The 23,014-nt window shown below is 42.7% G+C and overlaps 1 long non-coding RNA gene across 1 annotated transcript; it reads right to left on the minus strand.

Annotated features, from left to right (window-relative positions):
- Positions 1-17,792: 17,792 nt before the first annotated feature.
- LOC103791830 (uncharacterized) lies at positions 17,793-21,795 on the minus strand. Its single transcript, XR_013532884.1, has 3 exons — positions 21,656-21,795; positions 20,256-20,501; positions 17,793-19,787 (listed from the first exon to the last, which is right to left on the minus strand). It is a non-coding gene; the product is annotated as an uncharacterized LOC103791830 (long non-coding RNA).
- Positions 21,796-23,014: the final 1,219 nt, after the last annotated feature.

The following is a 23,014-nucleotide window of genomic DNA, read 5'->3' on the forward strand; positions in this document are numbered from 1 at the left end:
GTTTTATGTGTGCATGCATATGTCTGTGGTCTATGTGTGGTAGGTATGTATGGGGTGTGTCTATGTGAGTGGCATATGTATAGAGTATGTATATTTACGTATATGGTACATATAGTGCATGCATATGAGTTTGGTGTGTGGTGTACATATGGTGTGGTCTATGTGTGATGCACTTGTGTGTCCATGTGTTTGCTATGTGTGTATGTGTACATATGTGTGATGTGCAGTATATGTATGTGCATGGTGTGTGTAACATGTGCACATGTGTAGCATGTATTCAAACGTGTGGTGTAGGGTATATGTATGTGTATGGTCTCTGTGGCACATGCACATGATGTGTGTGTAGCATGTGTACAAACGTGTGGTATATGGTATCTATATGTGAATGGTCTGTGTGGCATGTGCCCATGATGTGTGTGTAGCATGTGTGTACACGTGTGGTATGTGGTATATGTATGTGCATGTTCTGTGTGGTATGTGCACATGAGGTGTATATGTAGTGTGTGTTACTGGTGTATATGTGGTCTTCCACTTGAGTAGTCAGGGAGCCCTCTGGGGGAACAACTCGTATCTCTTCTTTCTCTCACTTCCCTCCCAAAGTACCTCTGTACTCAGCAAGATCTTGAGAGTACTGGCTGATGAGAGTCCGTTTCCCAAGTAGCTTAGGGGCTGCGTGACTCCTGCAGTCGTCCTTGATAGCGGCTCCAGTGCCCGCCTCCTACACACACCACACCACCCAGTATTGGGCCAGAAGCTAACCAACCGTGATATTGGCAGTCATGCTCGTGCATTCAAGCCAGTCATGTGCATGTGAGGAACGGCGCAGGCACACGGCTGCACACACCGCCCAGTCTGGGCTCCAAACAGCACTGCATTCTAAATAAGCAGGCTGGCTCATTAGAGGGAAATGCAGACTATAATTCCATGTTACATCGCCTTTTGGCTCTGCTTTGTCTTCGCAGACCCCAGATCTCATCTGTTGGAAGCTGCATATGGCTCGTTAAAAGAACAGAGTTTGGGAGGGGCCGCAGTGGGGCTCATAGGCTAGATGCCACCACCTATCACTCCCTCTGGCTTTTTTTTTTTTCGAGCCTTTAACATTTTTCCCTTTCTTGGCTTAGCCTGCTTTCATCCACCTAGTAAAAACAGTGGGCTGGTAATAACTACAATTTATCAAGTACCTACCCTATGCCTGCCACTATTGTATGTGATCTCTGATCCTCACAACAAGCCAGCAAGGTAAGTATTCTTTTCTTTTTGTCTTCTTTTGTTTTTTGAGATGGAGTTTCATTCTGTCGCCCAGACTGGAGAACAGTGGTATGATCTCGGCTCACTGCAACCTCCACCCACCAGATTCAAGTGATTCTCCTGTCTCAGCCTCCTGAGCACCTGGAATACAGGTGCCTGCCACCATACCCAGCTAATTTTTGTATTTTTTTAGTAGAGATGGGGTTTCGCCATGTTGGCCAGGCTGGTCTCAAACTCCTGCCCTCAGGTGATCTGCCTGCCTCGGCCTCCCAAAGTACTGGGATTACAGGTGTGAGCCATTGTGCCTAGCCGAGCAATGTAAGCATTCTGACACCACAGTACAGACAAGGAAAGTGAGTCTGGGAGATTAGAGAATCTCCCTGCATAGAGATGCATAGATGGAAGCCAGGTCTGTCAGGCTCTTCCCTCTGTGTCACTTAAACACGGACCACTGTACTAACTGCTTAGTATCGTCTTGGTTCATTGAAAAGGGGAAGATGTTTCTGACTTACCTAGCCTTTATTATGAGAGAAACGCTGCATTCTCACTTAAGTAAAGTGAAAAGCCCTATTTCTTATTACTTCTCTTGGCATCTCCATAATCAAAAGACAAAAATTACAATCTAGAGATATTTACAAAATGTCCTAGCTTTTTACCACCCCACTCTAGAATACAGTGAGCAAGAACTCCTGTCCTTTCAGCTCTGCATTGGTCTTTGTCTTCGAAATACTGGCCCCTTGGCCATTGCTGGTTTTCTCTAGCAGTAAACCATACCCCATGTCAAATAAGTACACTCTCTCCCATTTATTTCAGTTCAGTCATCTGGAATTTTCAAAGACCTGTTTGTGACAAAGGTGTGCTCTGCCACAATTTTCCTCCTGTCATCTAAATTAGCTCTTCTCTCTTTTGGCTCCTTAAGAAAAACCTGCTCCTGATTACAAGGATGTCTGTTGCAGAGAGGCAGAGGAAGAAATACAACATGATGGCTATTCAACACAATTTTGGAGTAAGACCTAGGGACCCAACTCCTGTTTGCTCCCTATACAAACTTTGAGACACAATGAGTTTGTCTCGATTTTCAAGGCCTCAGTTTCCTCATCTGTTGTTGTGAGGGAAATAATGCATGGAAAACTCTTAACACAATGGCTGGCACACAATGAAAGTGCAAGATGTTAACTATTATCATTAGAGTTTTCAATTGGAATGAACAGGAGACTTAAATTTGCATGATTGTACTTTTACAGTAAGCCATTAATGATGCATTCATTTATTTTCTACTCCCAAAGAACACAGATTTGATTAATTATAACAAGAATTTAAAAATATTTCCATTATTCAGAAATAACCTACAAAAAGAGTCTAAGCCTGTCGTTTCCTTCCTCCCTTTTTCCCAATTTTTTTTCTAAGAAAGAAATAGCAATTATGTAGTCAGACTCACTGGCTCTTTCTTCTTCTCCCTGGTAACAGGTTAAGTCTTAACCTTGATTAGGCAGCATCGCGTCTGACCTAAGTTCTCCCCACCTTTGAGCCCAGCCTCTGCTTACCCAGGCTTCAGAGCACAGCTCTGCACCACCCTCTACACCCCTGCTTAGCATCAGAACATTGCCAGTGCTAAGCATCTACAAAATGTTTCTTTTGAATAGTTGCCTGCTTGGATATTTTTTTCCTTCTCCCAGAGGCAAAAATTGTACCACTTAATCTATGCTGCAGAACAGTCTTGCCCCTCAGAAAATGCGTGAGCATGTTAAGTTGTTTTGGAAATGGATCTGAAGAGAGTTCTGACCCATGCCCATGAATTTCCCAGCCTCACAACACTTTCATAGCCCCAAAATACTTTCCACTTGCCCTTCCTATGGATGCAAGTTAAGCAAAACCTCTTGACAAAGCAAATTAAGAGTAATAAATGGTTTTGGTTTTTGTTTGTTTGTTTTCTGTTTTTGTATTTCCTGTGACTCAAATCAAACCTATTTCTGAACTGTAAAGTATGAAAAGAAAGAGATCAAGCTGACATTTAGGAAAATTGAACATTGATAAGTAAATCGCCTTCACTCAGTCTCTTGGGTTCTCTCTCTTCTCACCCGCCCCCTACCCCACAGCCCCACTCTCTCACACACACAGCTGAAGGTATCTTTAAAGGGCACCTATTTCCTGCAGATCATGCTTACGTGAATCTCACTTCAAGTACAGATGCACTGAGGACATTACAGGGTCAGTCATTATCCACAAAGCTTTAGATACCACTCCATTATTCAAATTGGACAATGGACTTCCAGAATTTGTGCCCAGACCTGCTCACTGATAGAGTGACCTCCTTGTTATGGGTGAGGATATACATGATGCTGAAGCTGCTACAAGTTTTTACCAGCATTTAATTTTGATACTGTGAATTGTTACATCCTACATCCTACATGTGTTGGTACCTCACTTTGATTAAAAATGGGATAAATCAGTGAGAGTCTTTTTATCCAAGGCCATGTTCCTTTCACATGAAGGTCATATGCGGGCTAATTGAACAAAATATAAATCATGTTTCTTTCCACATTCAGTTTTAGATCCTGACCTGTTTTGTGTCAAGAAACCACAGGGAGCCCAACCTGTATCATCAAGATTGTCTCGATTCACAGATGATTTCCTTAAATCATAGAGTGATGACATTCAATGCAATTCCAAAATTAAGGACTGGAGAGTTCAAAGGAACATGTTTTTAAAAGGCTTGAAGTGTTATAGGAAAAAGTAATCAGAACTTTGACTGCATTTGCTTTCCTGTGTCATAGAAATGTTGAGGACAGGAGAAAAATATAACTCCCACTGGTAACACCAGTCACGGCCTTGCTGGGAGAGGTGATGTAGAAGAACTTCTATCATTTTGATCAATTGAGCAGCTGGTCTCTTCTTGCCTTAGGGTTCATTGGTCTGCTCTCTAATTTTTATAAGGTATAGAAAATTTGGCCTTTAGTAAAATGGGCAGATCTCATTTATTTTTTTCCTGTTAAATATTTATTTTGAAGGTTTTGATGAAAATTGTGCTAAGATAGTTTTCATTTCAAGACATCTATTCTCTAAACTTAAAAATAAAATGGACATGCTTGTAGGGAAAGAAAATATGTAAACCTGTTCCTGAACACTGGATCCAGTCTTGATGGGAATGAAAAAAAAACAACTTCTACCTCAGACTTCCATCTCCCAAATGCAGGTGACTTCAAATAGGGTTGCCAGATAAAATATAAGATGCCAAGTTAAATGTGATTTCAAAGAGCCAATGATTTTTTTGTACAAGCATGTCACAAATATTGCGATACCATTTCCTTTGCTGAAGTTGGCCACCCAACTCCAAAGCCTTTAAGCAAATGTTCAGCTGTCCTGCGGAGTCAGAACTTAAGAGATTGATAATCCCACAGAATCAAGAGCAGGGAGGTAACTGAATGTCATTAAATCAACCTTTCATTTTACAGATGATCAAACAGAGGTTAAAGAGATAAAAGCCATTTTCTAAGAACATACAGCTGACAGTGAAGAGTCAGGACCAAACTTCTCCCCTTTCTGCAGAGTGAAGCTGCATCCTCTAAGGAGCATCACCTCCTTATACTGCTACTTGAAGAGTTAGATTTTGACTTTAGGATTAGCACATGGGCAAGCATATTCTGTTCCTCTGTGCATCTGTCTAATTAGGCAATAGGAATATAGCACAAGGAAATTCTATCACCTCCACGGGAAGGGAAACAGAACTGGCTACCTTCAAGAGGGTGGGAGGTGGGACAGGGGAGGCAAATTACAGAGAACAAAGCACAGATTAGTATCTCAATAAATTATCCTGCCACGTAGGCTTTCACATGTCAGGTTTTCTTAAAGTGGGGCACATTCATGTTAGCAATTCATGATTACTGTGGTTCATTATGGAATCTTCCCCTGGAGACCTTTCAGAATCAGATAGAAAGCCATCTGTCTTTGTTAGCCAAGTTTCAGCCCTACCAAGAGACCTGCAGGAGGATGAATTTAAATGACTTCCCCAGAACTCTTCTGAACCGTGGACTCTATGAAAATTTAAATAACTAATATAATGTTCAAACCTAAGACTAGAATAAATGCAAAAGTAGCTTGGTATTATCACAGAGCTTCAATATTACTCAAGGATTTACAGAATAGTGGAAAATCCCTCCAAAAGCCATGGGAATGCCCTGGTTGCTTTCCTGAAACATCATAAAGAGGGCAGTGTAGCCTATTTGGGCAATGATGATTAAGGGTGTTATTTATATGCACATAGGATACCCAATTTCCTCACCATTTGCATGAGACACATTCTAGAGAGCCCTCCAAACAGGAAAGTGCATTTTTACCCACAAACAGGGAAAACTAAGGTTAGAGACTGAGATTCTAAGGTCCCCCTCAACCCCTGAGATCCAGGTCAGAGACTGAGATGCTCAGATCTCCCCTCGCCCCCTGAGTTCCAGGTCAGAGTCTGAAATGCTCAGGTCTCCCCTCGCCCCCTGAGTTCCAGGTCAGAGTCTGAGATGCTCAGGTCTCCTCTCGCCCCCTGAGTTCCAGGTCACAGACTGAGATGCTCAGGTCCCCCCTCGCCCCCTGAGTCCTAGGTCAGAGACTGAGATGCTCAGGTCCTCCCTCCCCCACTGAGTTCCAGGTCAGAGACTGAGATGCTAAGGTCCCCCTCAACCCCTGTGTCCCAGGTCAGAGACTGAGATGCTAAGATCCCCCCTCCCCGCTGAGTCCCAAGAGGCTCTCTGGTTGGTGACTGGCTGCATTTCCAACTCTCCCTTTTGCCATTTTTCTTGCTTTTCCTAAGTAAGCTGGTGAGGTGGCAGGGAGAAGGCTCAAGTGAAACTCATATTCCCCCTGCTCCAGGTGGTCCTGAGTTAGAGATATGGGGGAGGCCACCTGCTGCCCAGCACCTGCTTCCAGCTGGATGAGGAACTTGCAAGCCAGGACAGGTTCTCTGGGACCCAGGATGATAATGACTGAGGCTGAAAAGCAGAAAATACAACACTGCCTAAGCATGCTTCTCACATAACCCAAACAACCAAAAATGTAAGCCATGGATATTAGAACTGGAAATGTTTCCCATATGTTGAGGCTAGGGAAGACTTTGGGAGCTTATTTCATCTAACCTATTCATTTTCCCGTGTACAAATGAGGGACTCATTACAAGAAATCATTTTTTCAGTCTTCACTGTTAAGGGAGAACCCTTCTTCTCCACACCTGATGTGTCCTTCCAGGTGGAAGGAGTCTTATTAGCATGAAACTCCTGGCCTCTCCCCCTATACCTCTCCCTCATTTAAGGGAAGAAAGGGTGAGGTAATATGATGGGAACATCTGGGGGGAAAACCTGGGTGAGTGCCACCTTGTCTCTTCCTCCTCTCCTTTTCTTCTGTGGGTACAAGTAGCCCAGAGGAACACACTCTGCTTGCCAGCTCCAGGACAGACTGTCCTGTAAGGAGAGATGAGCTGGGATGCCCAGACCCCATGCTGTGGAGTGAGTAAATGTGCATCCATCTAGTATTCAGTATCAGGAAGACCACTTTTCAAAAACCTATAAGCCACATTTCTTGAGTAGCAACTTTTGTAGTAATATAGGTGAAATTTGACCCCCATCTGTCTTTTGCCTTATTTGTCCGTTCTGAATTTCTGCAAGTATATTGGGAGCCCTCAAATCTCCACATCTGTATCTAGGGGTTCTTAAACATTCTCAGATCACAGACTTTGAAAGATCTCATGACATGTCTCCTCAGAAAAACACATTTCCTAAAGCCCATATGTGGATCTCAGTTAAAATCTGCCCAATGTGTTTTCATGATGAATTTTATAAGGTGATATATAGAGAGCAAGTCAAAAAGACTTAATTAGCTCTCTCTAGGAGTTCATGAAAATGCAGGCATTTGACAAACATCTGCCTTAACAACATTCAGTTATTCTAGACACATACCCAGTTTGATGTATTTGATTAAATAAGCAGTGTCTGAGAGACTGCTCTTCTCAGGTAGGCACTAAAGGGAGAGAGAGCATAAAGAGGGACAAGATAGTATTGTTGACCTCAAGAAACCCAGTCTAATGGAAAACACAGTGGTGAGTAAAAAGTCACAACATGGGCAGACAGAGTTGCTCCCACCTGTAACCCCAGCACTTTGGGAGGCCAAGATGGGTGGACTCCTCCAGCCCAGGGGTTCAAGACCAGCTGGGAAAACGTGGAAAAACCCTGTCTCTACAAAAAAAAATAATAATAATAATTCGCAGGTTGTGTTGATGCATGGTTTTAGTCCAGCAACTTTGGAGGCTGAGGCAGGAGAATCACTTGAACCCAGGAGTTTGAGGCTGCAGTGAGCTGAGATCATGCCACTGTACTCCAGCCTGAGAAACAAAGCTAGACCTGTCTCAAAACCAACTAACAACAAAAAAAATCACATTACAATGTGCTTTGCAACTGACTGTAGCCATATGATTCAGCTCTTGCCAAGGGAGTGAAATTGGAAGTAGTATGTGCAACTTCCGTTCATGCCCTTAAAGGGAAATAAAAAACCTTCCCCTTCCATTTTCTCCCTTCCTAATAACTAAAATATATTTGCTATGTTGAAAGCTAGAGCATCCATCTTGGGGTCACAAGAGAAGCCACATATTGAGGATAGCAGAGCAAAAAGATACAAGAAGCCTGGGTTGCTGACAACACTAAGCCAATACAACCACCCTAGTATACTTGCCTGGATTTTTTTCTGAGAGAGAGAGAAAAATAGAGTTTTGTCTTGTGTGAGCACTGCATTTTTAGGGCTCTTTGTTACAGCACCTAAGGTTTAAACTACTACACTGTGAAATGCACTGAATCACGGGAGAACAGCACATTTGATGGGATGAAGCTAGTGGCAGTAGGTCCTTTAATTCTTAGGTTATAAACATAGAAACCAAGATGCAAATAAGTTACATCTTCCAGAAAGTCACAAGAATAGCAGAGTTCACATTTTCCTCTTATGTTCCAAATCTAGTGCTTATTACTTAGCATGTCCAGTATACAAGGATAGTCCTTGAAACAAATTCTTTAAAAAAAATTCCAAGCAGTTGACTAGTGGCTGCCACGTGCCAATCACTTCGATGAGCACTGAGGATGTAATACAAAGCAAAAACAAAGTCCCCACTTTCATGGGCTCAGGAGACTATGTCATAAAGGAATCTGACCTCGATGTGTCTCTATGAAGGCTTTCCCGAGCTCATTTGCTTGAACTGTGCCCTAAAGGAATAGAAGAACTAAACAAAGTGGAGAATGAGAAAGAATATTCTCCAGGTGGCAACAACAGCATGTGCAAAGGCCCTGTGGTGAGAAGCAGCATGGCAAGTGTGAGAAACTGGATGAGGCTGGGTAAAATGCAGAGGAACAGGGAGATATGGGTACAAGATGAGGTGAAAAGGTAAGTAGGGCCAAATCACACAGGGTCTTGAGGAGCATATTAAGGATGTTAATATTTAACCTGAGAATACTTCATCCCTGGGGAAGGATTTAAGTAGAGAATGAGAGGAAAGCGGAGGACGACATGATTGGTTCTGTTTGTATTATGAAGAACAGATGGGGTGGGGATGCAAAGTGAATACAGGGGAATGACTGCAGCTCCCTGTGCAAAACATGATGATCATTAGGACAGGAGGTATGGCAGCGAGTGGAGATAGTTGTCAGCTGGAGGCCAATGTTCTGGCATAAAAGGGAATCTCACCTCCTATTATTTGAATATATATGTCCCTCCAAAATGTATACATTGAAACCTAATCAATACAATGATAGTATTTGAAGGTAGGGCCTCTGGGAGGTGACTAGGTGATGAAGATTTCGGCCTTGTGAAGGATGAATGCCCTTATAAAAAAGGCTGCAGAGAGCTGCCTTGCTCTTCCACTTTCCTGCTATGCGAGGTCACAGCAAGAAGGCATCATCTTGGAAGAAGAGTGTGAGCCTACACCAGGCACCAAATCTTCGGTCCAAGTCCTTGACCTTGGACTTCCCAGGCTCTAGAATTGTAAGAAATAAATTTCAATTGTTTATAAATTACCCAGTCTATGGTATTTTGTTATAGCAACAGAAGCAGACTAAGACAACACTGTTAGCCAACTATTCTTAGTTTACCTAGATAACCCAGAAGAAGCAAATATACATAGAATTATGTGAACTGTGTGAATTGCAAATGTGTCAACGTTCCAGAATCCACTATGGCAAAGAGCTGCTTTTGCTAGAAGTTTTGCCACCTTTGTTTTCTTATTTTTGCATTTGTTTTACCTTCTTCCTCTCCTTGGTAGTGAAAGAGCCAACAAATCTCTAATCATATGAGTTACATCCAGGATAATTCCCATTTGGGCCTTTCCCTAGAAACAAACATGTATCTTCTGTGCGTGGATTTGCTAAGTGACTAATACAGAAATCAATGGCCGTTGCATTCTCTGAGTATGCCCCTACTGTTTTGTTTTGTTTCAGACTTTGTTTTTATGCCTTTTCTAAATGAAAAATTGGAAAATAATAATCTCTGTCTTTCTAAAAATATCTCTTTGTAAATATTCTTCAAAAGCTCATAAGCTACTTAACAGAAACCTTTCCCTTCCTTTTCCACCAAAAGTACAAAGATAAGTTACTCCTTGATGAAATTATTGACTATACATCCCACAAGACTTCCTTCAATAGTAAGTAAATATTCCCTCAATAACAATGGACGTGGAATGGAATAAAAATGGAATAGCACGGAGAATAGGAAAATTCTTCGAGTTTTAATAAAAGGTTTCTGAAAGGACCCAAGGAGGCTGGTTTTACACAAAAGAGACTTGGTGATTCACAACAGCTCCGCCCACCCCACCCCACCCCACCCCCACTCATACAAGGAAGGAAGCGGGGTCTGCAGCCTTGTTGGGGGTGGCCTCTACCTGAAAGTGACAGGCTTACACTATTCCCTCTGGGCCAACAAAGACCTCATAGGCTTAGGTCTTTGTTGAGCTCTGTCTCTTTAAGCTCACAACAGAAAAATCCCACTCTGAGAAGTGAAATCTAGTTGCATTTCAAACTCTTACTAATTTTTGCTAGGGGGAATAACAATATAATTTTTTTAAATTAAATTCCGAAGAGCCTAAAATTCAGACTAATTCAGAAGAACTTTTTTTAAGTCCCTATCATATATTCAGAAATTCAGCTTAAGTTTCCAAAGTGACTCTTAAAAGACCTCCATGAGGAGAGAGAGTAATATTAGCATTTACATTGTTGGTATGTGCGAAAGACTTCTTGATCTGCAGTCCAATGCTCTGCCTCTGAGCTACACCCCTCCTAGTATGTGTGTGAGACTTCTGAGTTGTCCAACTGTCCCAGTTTGCCTAGGACTGAAGGGACTCCCAGATATGGAACTTTTTGCTTTAAAACTGGGAGAATGAGGGCTGGGCGCGGTGGCTCACACCTGTAATGCCAGCACTTTGGAAGGCCGACACGGGCGGATCACCTGAGGTCAGGAGTTCAAGACTAGCCTGGCCAATATGGTGAAACCCCTGTCTCTACTAAAAAAAAATAAAAATTAGTCAGGCTTGGTGGCCTGCGCCTGTAGTCCTAGCTACTCAGGAGGCCGAGGCAGAAGAATCACTTGAACCTGGGAGGTAGAGGTTGCAGTGAGCCGAGATTTTGCCAGGGCACTCCAGCCTAGACGACAGAGTGAGACTCTGTCTCAAAAAAAACAAAATTGGGAGAGTGGCCAGGCACATTGGCTCATGCCTGTAATCCCAGCACTTTTGGAGGCCAAGGTGGGTGGATCACCTGAGGTCAGAAGTTTGAGACCAGCCTGGTCAACATGTCAAAAACCCATCTCTACTAAAAATACAAAAAAATTAGCCAGGCATGGTGGCACACGCCTGTAATCCCAGCTACTCGGGAGGCTGAGGCAGGGAACCCCGGAGGTGGAGGTTACAGTGAGCCGAGATAGAGCCACTGCACTCCAGCCTGGGTGAGAAAGTGAGACTCTGTCCAAAAAAAAAAAAAAAACCTGGGAGAGTTCTGCCAGGTGTGGTGGCTCACACCTGTATCCCAGCACTTGAGGAGGCCAAGGCAAGTGGATCACTTGAGGTTAGGAGTTCGAGACCAGCCTGACCAACATGGTGAAACCCCGTCTCTACTAAAAATATAAAAAATTGCTGGGCATGGTGGCATGTGCCTGTAGTCCCAGCTACTGGGGAGGCTGAGACAGGAGAATCCCTTGAACCTGGAAGGCAGAGGTATAGTGAGCTGAGATCACACCAATGCACTCTAGCCTGGGCGACAGAGACTCCGTCTCAAAAAAAAAGGTGTGGGGTGGGGTGAGGGAAGAATCACTTGAACCTGGGAAGCAGAGGTTGCAGTGAGTCAAGATTGTGCCACTGCACTCCAGCCTGGGAGACAGAGCAAGAATCTGTCTCAAAAAAACAACAACAACAAAAAGCAAAACACAACAAAAAACTGAGTGCAGGGGAAGCTAAGTTGGTTACCCTCCCTAATATATGCAGTTCATCACTTTTCTGAAAGAATTGAAGCATCAGTCCCTCAGTACATATTTATTAAGGACTTACTTATGTCTGCTCAGTACTCTCCCTTGCCTGAAATTCTGTGACTCCCTGATTTTTTCCCAGGAGTTTATAATCTAATTTTTCAAAATATGCAACGACTGCTTACCAAACATGACTTATCAGGCACTGTGGTTGACACTTACAATAAACACAAATGAAAGATCAAGTCTGGCCACAAGAAACTTACGGATTTAGGAGGAAGATGGATGACACAGAAAATATATAAAACAATGCAACTTGGTAAAGGCTATTATACAACTACGGGAAAGTCCCAGCCACACACAACACAGCAGGACGTGACTAACTGGTTGCAGCTATGTGCAGAGACAATGATGGCACCAGGCAGCATGTGATGTTTCATGCAAGTGCTGGTCTACATTCTGCATAATAAACGTTGTAATAGTTCAGAGACAGAAAGAGTCCTCTTACCAGGATCATTATCTCTGTGTATATAGGGAAAGACCCTGCTGAAATGAGAGAATTTAAGGTAGACTTGGGTAAAAACTTCGTATGTATGGATAAATATAAAAGAAGCCTTGCATAGACCAATCAATAGTTTGCTATGAACCGATGATTATGTTTTATCCTGTTCTGTGCATCTGAGGTGCAAAAATCAACCAACCACCACAACAAAAGATTGATTGGCAGAGACAGGGAAAAGAAAATTCCATGTGAATACACCAGTATCAACAAAGATCTAGACTAGAGGCAAAAAAGATTAACTCCCTTTAGCATTAGATGGATTTAACAAAAGAGGAAAGTTTTAAGTAGAAGAAAAAGATAAGAAAAAATAGGTTAAGGTCAAATTATGAAAGATCATGAATTGCTGCAAAGCTTGGAATTCCTTCCTTAGACACCAAGGAGCAGTTGAAGGCTTTTGAGAAGGGAAGTGCTCGGGTGAAGGTTGTATTTAGGAAGCTGAATCTGGCAAAAGTGATAACCCAGGTCTTGCATGAATTAGAGAAGATTCTGAGTTAATTAATTAAAACCAAAGAAGTTTCACCATGCATGGAAGGGAATATTAAATACAGTTCTCCCTTTTTGCGGCAGAACACAGCTGCTGGCTGAAGGGAGGGAGAGGTTCTTGGCATCTCTCTAAGAGGTTGGGAAGCTGATGCACCTGCTGAGAAAGAAACTGGCACCTCTTCTACATAGAGAAGCATGGCAGCCATGAGGGAACCTTTTCCCTTCATCAGAAGCCCCGTCATAATTGGAGAAGGTCATCTCCAAGGAGAAATCAAAGAAACAAGACCTTCCAGCTCCAATTTCCACCTAAAAAAACTACCCAGAAAATGGTTGCACCTATGTATGCCTAGATTGAACTAAAAGACAAAAGTAAAGAGAAAGTCTTTCATATTGTACCAAGTTGTAGACACTTTCAAATTCCTTTCTCATAATCTATGTCTATTTCTAATTCTACCTGTACAAAATATAATCATGCCTGCTTGTAATTACTTATGCATACATGAATACTAGTAAGTTAAACTCGTTCGTCTATTTACAAAGACAGCGTGATACATAGTAGCTTAGGAATTGCTTCTTTTCCCTATGATTTTAAATGTACAACGAGTTTCTTTCTAAAACACATATTTGCAGATGTCACTTTAAACACTATTTTCTGAGATTATATTTTCCATAGAAAACAGATGTCTGCAATTATCCCTTTTTTGACCTCTGAGACTTATCAAAGTCAAATAGGTAATCATCCAATCAGACGGGCTATCATTATCAGAAGAAAAGTAATTATAATCTGAATATGTTTGAACATGATTATTATAAGCTTTAAACTGTTACACTTTTGATTGGGGCAGAATTGGAAGACATTATCACTTCATAATTCAAATGATGTAACTTCACTTGTTTTTGTCATTTAGAATCTGGAGAGCTAAATTTATTTAACAATATAATTCTTTAAACATGAACAAATTATGCAATAATCTCTTTAAAACCATGAGAATGCTTCTCAAAATCTTGACAGTGAAATTAGGGGAATTTTTTTTTTTTTTAACCAGAGCAAATCAGAGCTCAGCACTGAGCCCCGTCAGAGTGGGAAGCTTTAGGCAGACATGTTTATTTCACAGACATTTTGTGATCTGCTTGATTCTTTTAGAGACCAGCTACTTTCCTGCCTACCTGTTGAGGCCCACATACTGCTGGCCCGAAAGAAAAGGAGAAAGTTGGCCAAATACGGAAATGATCAGAAAGAAAAAAAAAAGATGTGTAAAAGAAAAAAAAAAGCTTTCCAAAGATGGTGTTTAAATAGAGAAGTGAATTAAAACTAAGGATATAAATTTAGGGGGGAAAATGTTGAAAACCAAATGCCTCATAGATATTGAGTAAAACATCACTTCCTATTCAAAATAATTTTTTAAAACCTGATTATACAGCCCTTCAGTCCAGATGTTTGTTTAACTTGGTTAGGGGTCCTGATTTTTCTCCTTCATCATTTCCAGATCTGTTCCCTTTGCATTCTATTGCTTTCCAGCCGACCTGCTCATCTCCTCAGGAAGGAACCGTGGGGGTGCAGGGGCATTCCTGCATTGTTGATGGGGCCTGAATTAACAGTGAACATCTATAAAAATGAACACATGGGCCCATCAGAGAATTCTTGTACCTCGGAAGTGCTGGTGTTTGTTTTCTCCGAACGTGGCAGAGGTTAGAAACAGTAAGAAAAGAGGGGCCTTCCGGGAATTTGAAAGGCACTGAATGGATGTTTTTCCATAATCAGAACATTTCTTAGAACAATGGTTTAGGAGACATCATTCAACTTATAATTTGAGTTCAGCAGTGAAGATTTGAGGCTTCCCCTCCTCCCCTTTCTCTCCCACCCAAATATAACAGACCTTTGGGAAAAGCCAAATTTGCACTTCATGTCTTCCCACTTCCCATATTAAAAGTACTCCTTTCTTCATGTCGATGCATCTTTTTGACTTAATTTTTCCCCTCCCCTGCACCCTCCACACCTACCTTTCAATATGCTTCATTCAACAAAAAGCTACTAAGTGCCTAATATGGCCAAACACTGTGGATATAAGAGTGAACAAAATAGACAAATACCTCTGCCCTTCTGAAGCTTACATTCTACTTAAATTCTTATCAATGCTGGCTGCTCAATTATTAGCTGATAACAAAGGTAATAAAGATGTTATCAAGGATTCAAGGTGGTATTCCTTTATCATTCAGGGAACCGGCATCTTTGGCAAGGGATAGGACCCAGTAATGTGCATTATCAAATTCCCCTGGTGATCTGGACCCTACTAAAGTACAAAAGTGATGAAACAGGCCCGGGCTCACACCTGTAATCCCAACAGTTTGGGAGGCCGAACTGGGAAAATCCCTTGAGTGTAAGAGTTTGGGACCAGCCTAGGCAACAGAGTAAGATGTGGTCTGTAAAAAAAATTTTTTAAGGTAGCTGGGCATGGTGGTGAACACCTGTAGTCCCAGTTACTCGTGGGGACTGAGGTGGGAGAAACCCAGGAGATCAAGGCTGCAGTGAGTCATGATCACACCACTGCACTTCAGCCTGGGTGACAGAGCAAGACTTTCTCAAAAAAAAAAAAAAAGTGATGATATCAAATGTGACTCCCACCACAGAAGTGGGAGACTTGCAAGCTAAGCCATAGAAGGGTTGATCTTGTGCTGCCAGGATCTTTGTGGAGGCCTTCTGGAATTTCATCACATGGACAGGTGTCCATTCGTTCCACCTTTCCAAGGCTGGGCTAAAGAGACACCTCCTCTGCTTTCTCTAGTGTGCAGAGACTGTGAGCTCACTACTTTGTTAGCCCCTCAGTGGCAGAGACCCTATTTGGTTAACATGACTAATGATGTATAACTCCCTACCACCTAGCACAGTGCCTGGCATAGCATGAGCACTCAGAAACATCTAAATGAAACCATGACTGTCAATTTCATTTGCCATATCTTTGATGCTCTCATGGAAAGATCTTTCATTGTCTGTGTGTTCCCTGTCAGTGACAGATTCCCAGCCAATGTATTATCTCACAAAATGTTGAACTAGAAATTCCAGCTAGATTCTTACTCTACATTTCGTCCAGCTCAGGCACTTACACTATGGCACTACTTTTAGATGGAGATACTTTCTTGATATTTAGACCACAATGCCAAACCTTTTGCACATCCATGCATTGCTTCTGATGAATTTAGCGCATTAAAGTGGGTGGCATCCAGCTGCATCCGCCTTCTCTCCCCTCCTAATGTGCTTTCAAGTAACCAAAGCAGCCTATTAACATTTGGTGTTTTCATCAGACTTTGCACACTACTGCCTTTGAGCCTTGTGATCACATAATTTCCCACCTTTTCAGAATGCCCTTTCTCTCCAGTTTTACCCAGATCATTCTATCCAACTTTTAAGACCCACCCAGCAAACACAATGCCCATCATCCGTCATCTCTGAGTGGGGCACGAGCAGTCTGAATGACTGTTTTCCACAAGCCTTTTGTAACCACTACAAGCAACCTCTCCTCCTCATTGCTTCGTGCAATTATTTTCTGTAGAAATTACTCAGCATCCTCATTTGCTCTGTAAATTATCTTTCTATACAATTATAGATGCCCACATGTATGTTTAATTAGCTAGATGAAGAGCAGGATAGCACATTGATAACAGCATGGTTGGGGGGCCCAGCAGACTCAGGTTTAAATCTAGGCCCTCCCCTTGGTGAAGATACAACTACAGCAGGTTATGTCTCAAGACTTTAGCTTTGCCATCTGAAATATCAAGTAATTCTATCTACCTATATTAAACAGATCTTTTTATTCTAAATATTTGATATCTGGGACCTTGCTGACCCTGGAGAGACTACCGCTCCCAAAACTAGCAAATTCCTAGAGATAGTAACCAACTGGTCTGTGGATGTGCCTTTCTATCCAAACCAACCAATCTAAAGCTCATACCTAGCCATTACCTGCTTTCTCTGGGCTCTCACATTTGGGTCACTAGTCCTGTGTCCTAGTCACTGCCAGGGCCAGGTAGCAGACAACTAGGGGTAGACCCTATGCTTCAGAGACCACTAAAATTAATCAAACTATCCAATCTCAAGACCAGCCTAGACAACGTAGTGAGAACCTTCCATCTCTAGAAAAAAAAAATTAGAAAATTAGCCAGGCATGGTGGCACATGCCTGTAGTCCCAGCTACTAAGGCAGCTAAGGTGAGAAGACCCCTTGAGCCTGAAAAGTTGAGGCTGCAGTGAGCTATGACTGTGCCACTGCATTCTAGCCTGGGTGACAGAGTAAGACCCTGTCTCTAAAAAAAATAGTAATAAATTAAAAATAAATAATCCCAACAAATTCCAAGTTGATGCTGATGTGATTATTTAGGTACCATACTTTGAGAATCATTAGCCTAATCATAGTAATCCTTCAATAAATGGTATACCATAATTATTTTATCATTTCCTTTAGGTCAGAAACTAAACCTTATACTTTGCATCCCCGTAACAAAGGGGCTTGCAGCAGGCACTCAATAAAAGGTGCTGATGGCTATTTGACATTGAAGCTTACTAAATAGTGAACTCTACCTATTAAGATACATTTGTGACTAGTCTGGGCATGGTGGCTCATGCTTACAATCCCAGAACTTTGGGAGACCGAGACAGGAGGATCAGTTGAGGCCAGGAGTTGGAGACCAGCCTAGGTAGGCTAGCAAGACCCTATCTCTACAAAAAAAAAAAAATTAAAATCAGCCAGTTGTGGTGGTTATGCACCTGTAGTCCTAGCTACTTGGGAGGCTGAGGTGGGAGACTTGCTTGTGCCCAGGAGGTAAAGGTTACAGTGAGCTATGATAGTGCCACTGCACTCCAGCCTGGGTGACAGAGTGAGACTCTGTCTTAAAAAAAAGAAAAGAAAAGAAAAGAAAAGAAAAGAAAAGAAAAGAAAAAAAGTACCTTTGTGAATAGATTAGGAACTTGTCTATTTAGGAATATATTCTGGTCAGTCATTGCTGTATCACCATAACAGATCATACCAATGCTCAGTGGCTTAAAATAACAACAATTTTATTATATCTCATGATTTTGTGGGTCAGGAATTTGGGCAAGGCTTGGCTAGTCAATCTTCCATTTCATGAGGCATTGATAGAAGCTGTGCAAAGATACTTGACTGGCAGCTAGGCTGATTCACTTATATGGCTGATGCCTTGCAGGGATGGCTTGAAACTGGGCTCTGCTGAGACTGTCAGCTGGAGCTCCTCCATGTGACCTTTCCAATGTAGTGGCTTCAGGGTAGTCAGATGTCTTACATGTCAGCTTAGGGTTCTATGAAAGAGTATTTCAGGTAGTAAGGTGAAAGCTACATGGCCTTTTATGATCCAGCCCCAGAAGTCCCATTTTGTCACTTTCGCTGTACGCTATTAGTCGTCAAAACACTCACAAGCTTCCCCCACCCTCTCCGCAGATTCAAGAGCAGGAAATGGGAATCCCTCATTTTAATGGGAGGAGTGCCAAAGAATGTGTGGGCCACATTTCTAAACTATCTCATCATGTGTGGTTGCAGCCCTGTATCTAGTGAAGGGAATAAAGCAAATAAGCAAATGACCTAGGACTTTATAATTGTACTCTGCTGTTCTCCATTCTCAACTTTTGATGCTGAATCCTCTTCCCCAATATATTTCACTGGAAGCCAGGCAGCTTCCCCACGACTGTGAGGTGGAATGAGTATCCATATACCTGTCAGAATTGTCTAGTGCAGTAAAACCCACAATGAAATGCTCCTCCCTATTGCAGGTTCATTACACAGCATAAAAAATTGCATCCCCCAAGGACGCAGTCCCAGTTGGCATTTCTCTCCCCCACTGTCATCTACAATGCCTGGGATACAGGTGTGCTCCTCATCTGTGTCTCCAGTATTGAGATGGGAGCTTGAACAACAAGATTCAAACCTGATGCCCCTGTTGTCTCCAAGGGAAGCACCAGCAGTCTGAATGACACCTTCTCTGGTATCTCCAGGACTGTACTCCCTTTGAGATCCCATGCTCTCTGACCAGCTCAACATGTCAGCAGGAAGTAAATGATGACCTCAGCAGCAGTCAAAGATTATTTTGGTTACATTACTCTCTGTGATTATCCAAGAGGGAAAACAAAAAGTCATTTAAACATGCAGCTTGTGTTGTTTCAACACAACAAAGGATCTCCTGGAAATCTTTTATTTTTTAAAATGACATTATAATGTGATGCTTTGTTTTCATCACTTTTATCATCATTTCTTAGAAGAGGCCCAAGTGGCTCAGCTAGGGGAAAAGGGGAAAAATTATAATGATTCATTTGTATACATTTGTCCTAGTGGGAATTTGATGTGGTGGAAATATAAGAATATTAAATTAGACGGACTCACTCCATTATTCTCTGTTCTATTTGAACCAGACACAAGGTACACACATTTTATGGGGCCCAAGAATGCCACAGTAATTCAGTGATGAATGAGCTCCCACCAGAACACTTGGTTATTTCGAAACTAAGTGGACTTGAGCTTTCTCTGCTCTCTGGTGTCATTGATGCTTCTGTTTTAGTGAATTCTTCACCGCATCCCAAAGCAATTTCTCCATTAAAGTCCCTCCCTTAAGATAACAGTTTATGTAGTTCTGGAGAGGATGGGGTCCAATAAGCCACACACTCAGCTGTCCTGAAGTCGGCTTGTTTCCCCACAAACCTCTCTCAGCAAGGCATCCCCAGGCCGGTCCTTAGCAGCTCTCTTCCAGGAATCAGAGCTGACCAGCTCCCAAGGCCAGTGTATCAGTCAGAATCTAACCAAGAAACAGAAACCACCAGAGAATTCCAAACAGGACTTTGATGCAGGGATCAATTACACAAGGGATGGAGGAGCTGAGAGGCCAGCCACGGGGTGGTGAGGAATCCAGACTGCAAAGACAGGAAGCTGACACCGCCGCAGGGCAGAGGAAAGGGAGGAGGAGGTTCCCGGAGCTCAGGATGCCTCACAGAGTCTCAGCGTCACTGGGTGAAGGCTGGAACCATAGCGTACCTGTGTGGCAACACATGGAGTGGGAAAGGTGCGCAGCTGAGAAGGAGGGGAAGAAGGCCTCATTTCTCCCTCTCTGCCTCCACCTCCAGCCTGTCAGTGCCTATCATCCTTCAATCTTAGAAAAGCAACCTACAAGGGTCAGACCCCTTTGATTTAGAACAGAGTAGAGGAAGGGCAAGAAACAGATCTGAGGGAAACAGCCAGAACGTGCACTGCCAGTAACCCCGCAAAATTGGTCTCTCTCCTATCTCTGTGGTTTCTTCAGGCCCCTGCACCCATCCATTCCTAGCCCAGGTTCAAAGGTCTCAAGCCACTGACGACTGTGCTGACAACACTGACACAACCTTGTGGGATACCAGCCTTTCTCCTGAAGGCTCCGCTCTGGTGAAATCTCCAGCCTCGGTAAACCCGCCCCTTTGGCCTCCCATCCAGTGCCACCTTAGCTCACTGTGGTTCCCACTGACTCACCAGTGTCTTTATTGATTTGACTTGGTCTTAGATCCATTTCTGTAAGCTGAACTCCAGCTCTAGTGGGTGTGGTCTGGGTTTGGTATCAAATAACCTTCTTTCTTGCCATAGAAATATTCTATCCTTTTCTCTTTTCCAGCAGAAAGTGGTGTTTTGCTCTCATGATAGGTCCAATTCAAGAGGGAAGGGAGGGAGCTTCCACCTCTTTGCAGAAGAGCTTGTAGGATGAGTGATTGCTGTGGACAACTTTGAAAATACAACCAGCCCCAGGCAGAGACTTTATAGATCTCTCAATCCTAATTAATAGTTTTTCTCAAAAATTTCCTCCCTCCCTTACTTTTTCCCTTTCACCCTTCCCCCTTCTATTTTCTTATAGTACCTAAACACAGGAAAACAATCTTTGGGAACCAGCACATTTCTGAATACAGCTTTTTTTTAGATGGCGTTTCGTTTTGTTGCTTAGGCTGAGTGCAACGGTGCAGTATCGGCTCACCACAATCTCCATCTCCCAGGTTCAAGCGATTCTCCTGCCTCAACCTCCCGAGTAGCTGGGATTACAGGCATGCACCACCACGCCCAGCTAACTTTGTGTTTTTAGTAGAGATGGGGTTTTTCCATGTTGGCCAGCTGGTCTTGAACTCCCAACCTCAGGAGATCCACCCACCTCGGCCTCCCAAAGTGCTGGAATTTTAGGCGAAAGCCATCACCCCCAGTCCAGATTAAATCTTGAAAGATTTAATAGCTCTTGATTTTTGTCTTGATTTTGTCAGTCTAGACTGTAATGCCTTTACCACTAATATATTCTAATGCATTAACAGAAACTGAACTCAGGCTCTATCCCCACATTAGAGACTGATCATGCCCTCTCAGATTTCATGTTGAGGTCCTTCCTAATCTCCAACGTGATGGCATTAGGAAATGGAGCCTTTGGGAGATAATTAGTTAATGAAGGTGTAAGCACCTCACTCTCTGGGGTGCCCTTATAAAAAGGGGCCCCAGAGAGCTCTTAGCCCTCTTTTTAACTACCAACACAGAAAAGGGCCTTCGCCAGAACCTGACCATGCTAGCACTCTGATCTGCTACTTCCAGCCTCCAGACCTGTGAAAAATACATTTCTGTTGTTTATAAGCCACCCAGTCTATGGTATTTTTGTTACAGCAGCCCAAGCTGACTCACACCCCCAACAAAGCTGACTCTACTCGCCATCTTCCCCATGGCTATCAGGCAACACAAGCATCTTCTAGGTATGACATTCTTACCCACAAAGTTTTTCTGCAGCTGCTCCATTTTCCTCTTTCCCCATGTCAAAGAGTAAATAGATGCTCTCCCTCCCCAAACAACAGAACTTAAGAGCCATGAAATCAAAGATTGGGCCTCAGAATTAATTGTACCAGGCTTACCCAGCAGAGAGCAGGAGCCCTTGAGACCATGGTTCAGCTGGGGAGACAGTCCTTGACAGAGCAGAGGGCACCTTTGCCAAATTAGGTCCTCCAGCCCTGGCTGCCTCAGTCTTCCCACAAAGCCCTGGAAAAGAGGCTTTCTGGTGTGATCTAGCTCCCACAATGGGAGAGAGTAGAGTTCACATGCACAAAAGATGGTCTTTCCTCTTGAAGTTAAGTGTGCTCCAAAGACTGAACAGATGGTCACATCTTGATCCATGAACTAGACTTCAAGATCATTGAGGTTAGTGGTCAGTCAAGTTTAGCCGAAAGCTACAGATTTCTCTGTATATCGTGAACTATAGCCTAAATGGAAGTGTAAAAAACCTGTAGTCTACTCTTGTGCCAATTACCAAGTTTTGATCCATCAGATGTGGTCAAACATTTAGACCGTGTTCAAATAAGGCAAATGCTGAGCTATAACCAGTCCAGTGGTTTCCGGACCTCACTTCCATTTTCTGTAAGTCACTTTCCCTTTTCTGTCCATATCTTCTTCCTCCACCTGGCTGTGCTAGAGTCTCTAAGCCTACAGTCGCTCAGGAGGCTGCCTGATTCACAAATTGTTCATTGTTCAATTAAACTTTTCTAATTTTAGCGCAGCTGAAGTTTTTCTTTTAACAGAAGGTACAAGCAATATACCAAAATGCTCTGACCACCACATAAGCATTTGGATACCCAGCTAAAAGAAAACAGAGGCGGCCGGGCACCGTGGCTCACACTTGTAATCCCAGCACTTTGGAAGGCTGAGGCAGGCAGATCACCTGAGGTCAAGAGTTCAAGACCAGCCTGGCCAAGACGGTGAAACCCTATCTCTACTAAAATACAAAAATTAGCCGGGCGCAGTGGTGGGCACCTCTAATCCCAGCTACTTGGGAGGCTGAGGCAGGAGAAATGCTTGAACCCAGGAGGCAGAAGTTGCAGTAAGCCAACATCATGCCACTGCACTCTAGCCTGGGTGACAGAGCAAGACTCTGTCTCAAAAAGAAAAACAAACAAACAAACAAAAACAGAGGCAAATTGAGAGCAAGTGAAACACCCTTTCTTTGGGTTCTGATTTCCTTGACTCAGGGAACAACTGTTGGGAACTACCCCCATTATGATTATGCTGAGCTTAACTCCAAAAATCTATCAGAGCTAACACTTCCTTTTTAAAACAACTGTTTTATACTGTCCTTTTAATACCCTCAATAAAATTAATATGCATAACTCATCCTCACACATTTCAAAAACAAATCAACAAATGCCCTAACTGATGAAAAGAGACACAGCATTATTTATAATAAAATAATGTGTATATATATATATATATATATATATATA

The sequence above is a fragment of the Callithrix jacchus genome, chromosome 3 (assembly GCF_049354715.1).
Source record: "Callithrix jacchus isolate 240 chromosome 3, calJac240_pri, whole genome shotgun sequence".
Lineage (NCBI taxonomy): Eukaryota > Metazoa > Chordata > Mammalia > Primates > Cebidae > Callithrix > Callithrix jacchus.